Raw genomic sequence first — 7763 nt, forward strand, 5'->3', positions numbered from 1 at the left:
TGTATGATGACTGATTTGTAATAAAGTAAAACTTAGTTTTAAAGTGGTGCACCAACATGACACTAGCTGACATGATATCGGCAATTATACTATTGACTAGTCAATTTACAATGATAAAGTGGTATAGAGCATAAGCAAATGGTGCAAAACCTATTATAGACTAAGAACTACCGAATTCATTAATAATTAACAATTAAAAGACTTAGGGTGTGTTTGGCCCAACTTTTTTGAGGCATAGAAGCTACTTTAAACTTAAAGTTAAAAATATGAGCTTTAAAAATGAAGTTAAAGTTGTTTGGTAAATGCTACTTTTTATTTCAAAATATATTTTATGTTCAAGTATTTGATAATATTTTTATTTAAATGATTTATTTTTAAGAAAGTTCATATTTCAAAAGAAATTATTAAATAAATAAATATATTTAAAAGAAACAATCATTTATTTAGGAGAAAATGAAACAATTTTTTTAAAAATATTATAGATAAAGGGGTGATTAAGATATATAAAAATTAAAAATTCATACATTATGATTTTAAGTAATTTTTGAAGATATTTCATAAACGATTACCTCACTTATGATTCTTTTTTTGGATAAAAATGCCTTGTTAAGATCTAATAACTATTAAAATATTTAAAAATGAAAGAAAAAATTCCTTATATATATTACTAAACAATATAAAAAATTAAAATTCAAAACAAACAAAAAATAATACATAGCAATTAGCAATTGAAGAGCACATGCATGCCGTCTGAAAAATCAATTAAAATGAAAAATAAAACGTGCTCAATAGGATTCGAAGGGGAATACATAGAAAAAAGTTGCCGAGAACTTTTAGAAGTTAGTTTCAACAACTTTAGCAAAACTACTTTATTTGTGTATTTTACACTATAAAAATAAGCAACTTTTTATATTAAGTGCTTCTCAAGAAATGTGTTTGGCCCAACTTCTCCTTTTATTGTGTAGAAAAGTCAGAAATAAGCCGGGCCAAACACTACCTTAGTTAAGGGAGGTACGAAAGAGTTAAGGAGTTAAATGATATTGAGGTCGAGAGTTCTGGTATAATGTTAATAATTACAAACAATTTTAACATTTCCTACTTCATAAAAAGTAGGGTGTTGCTAACCGGTGCTCTCAAGGCACTGGTTAAGGAACAATAATATTAATGTGTCTCATTTAATTTTATTGAATTAAAGTGAAAAGTTTATCAACTTAATTAAAATAGAAAAACGCTGCATTTAATATTCTTTAGAAAGATACGCTTCCTTTCATTTTTTTTTCTTTCTTGTGAACTTTTTATATCCCCTTGCTTCCTTTAATATCTTAACAATTTTTTCTCTTCTTGTGAATTTTACTCCAACCGAGTTTTTCTTACAAGCCTATACTCAAACCAATTTTTTTCCATGACTTTTTTTTGGTGAAAAAAACTACTTTTTTTTTTTTTTTTAATGAAAAGCTGTAGAAATAATTAAAATAAGAGAAACATTATAAGTCCAAAATAAATTTGCAATTACAAAGATAAAACATATCTAATTAAAGTATGAAATACAAAATCATATTGATGGAGTTTAATGAATATTGAATACATTCCTATTTTAATTAAGTTGACCAACTTTTCACTTTAATTAAAATAAATTAAGTGGAATCAATTAATTTTATTGTTCCTTAACCAGTGCCCCCGGGGCGGGCACTGGATAGTATTACCCCTAAAAAGTATGTGATTGGCTTTTAATAATATAAACTATCGTTCTCGTTTGAATATTTTTTTTTTGAAAAAATAAATAATATATATATATAACAAGTTTTAACATAATATACTATAAATTCCAATAAGTTAAAAGATTAATATTTAAATAAATTTTCATATAAATAATAATATATTTTGTCCTTAACATTCATTATCAAACTTTAGTGATGCATATATATATGTGTTCCATTCCTCTGATTTCACATAGTTCTATTGAAAATATTGCATGTGTTTGCACAAATATCATCATGAAGCTAGGACGAAGCATTATCCTATTTGTGGTGGCTTTGTTTGTTCTCTTCAGCCTCACCTACGGATCTGGTATATTTATTATTATAATTATAATAATTATTATTATGATTATTATCAAAATGACTTGAAAGAATTTTGTCATATTATTTTTTTTTTTTTTTTTTTTTTTTTTTTTTTTTTTATGTTGTAGATGTAGTGCACCCCGACATGAATTTTTGTCCCAGAGTTCTAAAGGGATTGTGTGGTCCCTGTCTCGACAGTTGTTCTTTTAAAACCTGCGAAGAAGAATTCAATTCAAGATATAAAGGAGCTCAACCTCGGAGTTGTAGATGTGACACTACTGGCAATACACACATGTGTTCATGTTGGATACGTTGTGGATGATTAATTATGTTCCTGATTGTAATAATTATGGGAATTTAATAATAACCTCACATCCTATTTTATGAGCTGTTATATTTTCGGTCTCATTTTTTTGTCCATTTTAAAATTCGACGATCGAGTCATCTCGTTTGGTACACATGATAAAGAGATAGCATATGATGAAATTATTATATCTTGATCCAATCAGTAATTTGGTGCATCAATAAAAAAGGATAAGTTAAACTTATTTCTAATCGTATCATATTCATCCTTTATTTCTCTAATCCATAAGTTTTGGTGGATTAACAACTTGATAGGAGATCCATCTTTAATTTGATCCACTACAACCACTCTGCCTTTCATTTTTATGTTGATTTTCAATTTCTAATCGACATCAATTTTCCAATCGACATCAATTTCCGATCATAATTCTATGACTTTCAAATTTTTGTTCCTAATTTTGGTATAACCGACATCAAATTTCTGATTCTAATATACATCATTTTCTGTTCCTAATTTACATCAATGTATAATCGACATAAATTTACATCAATTCCTGATTCTTAATTTTGTGCTAATCAAGGTCAAATTTTTGCCATGAATATTTGAGTTTGTTTTTGTATCGTTGTTGCATGCTTGAGTTTGTGTTAACATGAATATTCTTATGTCAAAATTTTGCAGATTATTTTAGTCTATCGTTGCTTCTTGCTAATCGACAAAAGAATGTTATTTTCTTTCTTATTATGTCACTATCATATCCTATTATTATCCAACTCTTTGTCTTATTATTTCTTTATCCTATCATGCGCACTAAATAGGCCTTAAAGTGATTTTGAAGGATAATGTGGATCGTTTTCCCTTTGTATAAATGAATCCTTTTGAGAAACAAGGCTGGTTTTCTTATAAAATATTTTCTATTTTTTTGCATATGATCAATTTTCGCATACTTGTTTTTAAGTAAAAAAAAGGATATATCGATTAAGGGATCATACTGGTGGTATGTATTAGATATACAAGAAAATAGAGTTTGAGTTGCGTTTAATGTTTAAGAAATTTTTATAAAATGTTCTTTGTCAAAAAACTTTTCTTCATTCACTTCTTCAGTTAAAATGCTTAATAAATATTTATTTTGTCAACTCAACATAACACATCTACAATTTGTCATTGTCACATCCTACCAAATAAATTAGAAAATAAAGATGGAAAAAGGAATATTTTAACATGAATGAAATGATAAAGAAAAAAAATAAGAAGTGTGTGCTTTGACCTTAGGGAATACGGAGAGTTGATGATAATTTTATGGTTGGAGATTTTGTGGTAAATATTGTAACAAAATATTAGACTCAATTAAAAAAGGGAAATGTTAACCGGTGTCCCTAGGGCACCGATTAAAGATACTAAAAAAGGAAATTTTATAGTAATTAATGTAGTGAAAATTGTGTAATTAATTTATAAAAAGTTTAAAAACTTTCCTTTTTTTAGTAATGTTTACCTTTTATGGTGTGCTTAACCGGTTACCCGCGGTTAGCATGACCCTTATTCTATTGTTAGATTCCACCAAAGACTAAAGAGAAGGAATTTGAAATTATGAAGGTTCAATAAAAAAGAATGAAAGCGAATGACATCCAATAACTAAATTTTAAGATAAAAAATTAAACAAATGATATCCAAAATTAAAAGAACAACTCATGATAATATTGTATACTGCAGGAGTATCCTACATTAAGTTTGATCATCCATTAGACTAAGACAAACCAAATAAGTGAGATTGACACTACAAATTCACCTTAAGTGAGATCCTACATCAAGTCTTATCACCTATGTGTTTCTCAACATAAACTCTTGCATCAAATGTTGAACTGTAACTCACACTTGACACATTAACTTATCTCCCTTCAGTATGAGACTCTCCACATCCATGATCTACCACTAGGAACCACTCACCCATCCCCCACAAAGTCGAACCGGGCTATGCTACCATTGTTTTGATTTCTGGAGGAGTTAACAATGTGTCAATCAACCCATTGAACAAAGAGCAATCATCCATGTGAGAATGATACCACATCTTCATCAAATACTTTAAAACATTAAGTATTCGAGTCTTTTCACTTAAATGTTTTCCTGCTTTCACTCTTCTATTTAATGTTAGGCTGTAATTGACACTTAATACGTCACAACATTCTCTTTATCAAATATGACGAAACTTTAGTCCGTTCTTGACACAAGTATCCATACTAGTTAAGTTTAACATGAATGATCATGATGAATCCTATTAACGGGATGTTCATATATTATGATTAACCGCAAATATCATGAAGGAAATAATTAACAATCAGAAATAGACATCTTAAATATGCAAAGTATGTATGTTATGTGTTGCAATTTCATATATATTATTAAAAAAGGGGGAAAAACATATACAAGATGGGGTACCAAACCAAAACCCTAAAAAGACAAGCAAAAAAGAACCAAAAAAAGCCCATGGAAACCTATAATTAGGTAAACCCATGTGGTCTTAGGAGAAGTTCTGCGACATAAACCGAGGTAAAGAATCAAACCAAATTGTGCCAGAAATAAAGTTACCATCGTTTGCTAATTTTTCCACACAACAGTTTCTCTCACAAAAAATATGAGAGCACACTGAATTAATTCCCAAAAGTAAACAATTATGTGAACGATTTCTCAAACAAAACGGGATAATATCTAAATTATTAAAAGCACGCACAACAGAAGTGGAGTCGCTCTCTAAGCAAAGACGCCCCCAACCATAAGAGGCCGCAAATTTCAATGCTTTAATTAAACCTGTAGCTTCAGCTTCAAAAACCGACACATCCCCTAGACTACCCGCGAAACAGCCCAAGAAAGTGTCAAGATGCTCCCGAAAGATTCCCCCACAAGAGGCCGAATTGCCAACTAAGGAGTCTTCTGTATTCGCTTTAACCCATCGGGAGGTTGGAGCCTTCCAAATTACCGGAATTATGTCCTTGTAACGAGGATAACTAGGCGCCACCAGAGAAACTATCCAACAAATTATTATCATCATGTCCAAACAAACAGTTTCCTTTACAAATATTATCATCATGTATTAAATAAGTTAAGGGTCTTGTTAACTAATCCCTTTAGGATAATGGTTAATGTAACCAAAATTAATAGTTTTACATTGAAAACAATAATTTGTAAACTTTTTATAAGATGACTTGACCACTTTTTATCACTTTCCAACATAAATTTTTTATTTTTGTTCCTCTATCCAATATCACAAGGGCACTCTTTAGCATCTCTCATACGTTAATAATATATAAATATTTAAGTAAATAAGTTCATGTATTAGGTTCCTTAAAAAAAATATCCCGTGAGTATAGCTCAATTGGTAGGACAATGCATTATTATATGCAGGGGCCGGGGTTTGAACCCCAAACACCCCACTTATTCACCTTATAAGGTGAATTCTAGTCACTAGGCTACTTGACAAAAAAAAAATTCTTCAAAAAAAAAAAAGTTCATGTATTAAGTGAAATTTATTTTATTAAATGACGACATTCAATGGCTTTTAATGTAAAAAGTCATCTAATGAATAGTGGACTAAACTGTATATATTGGTTTGTGTTATTTGTTTTTGTTAGAACTTCGGTTAAGAATCATTTAAAAAAAAAAAAAAAAACACCAGTTAAGAATATTGAGTTGAAGAAAATCATGATGAAACGAGGAATCATTCTCCAAATGATGGTGGCTTTATTTGCTCTCTTTAACCACACCTATGGTTTGTGTTATAATTTTTTTTTTACAACTCATTATTATTTAAATTTTCTTTTGAATTGATTAACCAATTTATATATTTTTGTTATCAATAATGTAACAGCGAGCATTGAGGATGAAATCAATAAGTGTTCAAGAGGATTGATTTTGCCGGGACTATGTAGTCAAGGGTGCACCGATGCAGTCAGGAAAAAGCATCGGGTCACGCCTACAAGTTGTTCCTGTAATGATACTCCAATTAGGGTTGCCTTTTGTACATGCAACATTATTTGTGAATCAGTGAAAGAAAAGAAGGTATTATCATGAAAAAAAGGAAACCATGAATGAGAGAAGAAAAGGTCTTGTCTATACTTCAATTTGATGTGATGATATGCCAAATCATCAAATTGATATTTTATGGTTAATAAATTGAGAATTTTATGAAATCCTTGTATACTAATATTTCTCATTATGTGAGTTGTTACATTTTGGTTCTTGGATTTACTTTCAATAATTTCAGTACTTTAAAATAATACTCCTTCCATTTCAAAATACATGTCCAAATCAACCATTTTACATATGCTAATGTACAATTTTGACTGTTAATATCTTTAATTATTTAAAGTGAAAAATTATAAAAATTTAATATTTTGAAAATATTTGTCGAGACAAATCAAACAACATCTTACATACTAATATTTGTATTTATACATTAGTAAAAAAGTATGATTAAAGTAAGTCAATTGAATAGTGCTCATCACAAAAATTAGACATGTATTTTTAAACAGAGTATATACTTATATATTTTTACAATAAAATGGCTTAGTTGAAATGTTAAAATAATGAGAGTTGATCAAATTGCCATAAGTTAGGACCTTTTTCATACGTATTTTGACGGTCAAATTTTCAGAAGTCTAAATGACAATTAACAAACTTTGAGCTGGAACATTGGTATAAAGTTGGAAGGAAATTAAAAAGTTGAAATGGTAAATACCAAGTAATAAAATTTTGAGTTAATGTGATGTGAATGGGAAAAATAGAATGTTAGGTCTTACATAAAATAGAATATACACATTAGTGTTTTAATTGTGATATTTAATTTTTAAATACCTACAAATGGGCTTAAAATACATTAATTTGGGTTTATTTTTTTATTACTTATTTTACCCTTCATTTAAACTATTTTATTTACTATTTTATCCTTTAATAATATTATTTTAAATTTTAATTAAAAAATTAAATCCCATTAAAATAGGAAATACCCCACTACAATAGGAACAATGTTTTTTTTTTGAAGGGGCAACAATTGGAACAGTATTATATACCAAGGGGATTGAGATTTGGGCTGAAATTTTTATGATTTCAATTATACCCATAAACAAATTTTCTTATATTAATGTTATATTGTTGGTGGTATTAAAAAAGATACAGATTTATATTATATTTGTTAAATTATTGTTGTTATTGAAAAATATATACATAGCTTTTTGATTTTGTTATAATTTGAAAGTCACAAATGTTTGCACTTATAATTTTAATAAAAATCAAAATTCCAACGACTTAACCATGTCCACCGCCACACCAAAACAACCTCCGATGACTTCAAAAACCATCATAATCCATTGGGCTTGTCTCAATGATACTACACCCATAATGATCACACCAAC

At 28.6% G+C, this 7763-nt stretch overlaps 1 long non-coding RNA gene across 1 annotated transcript; it reads left to right on the forward strand.

The window, feature by feature from the left end:
- Positions 1-1952: 1952 nt before the first annotated feature.
- LOC120577168 (uncharacterized) lies at positions 1953-2454 on the forward strand. The gene is made up of 2 exons (XR_005643219.1): positions 1953-2067; positions 2189-2454. It is a non-coding gene; the product is annotated as an uncharacterized lncRNA (long non-coding RNA).
- The last annotated feature ends 5309 nt before the right edge of the window (positions 2455-7763 follow it).

Source organism: Medicago truncatula, chromosome 7 (genome assembly GCF_003473485.1).
Source record: "Medicago truncatula cultivar Jemalong A17 chromosome 7, MtrunA17r5.0-ANR, whole genome shotgun sequence".
In the NCBI taxonomy this organism is placed as follows: domain Eukaryota; kingdom Viridiplantae; phylum Streptophyta; class Magnoliopsida; order Fabales; family Fabaceae; genus Medicago; species Medicago truncatula.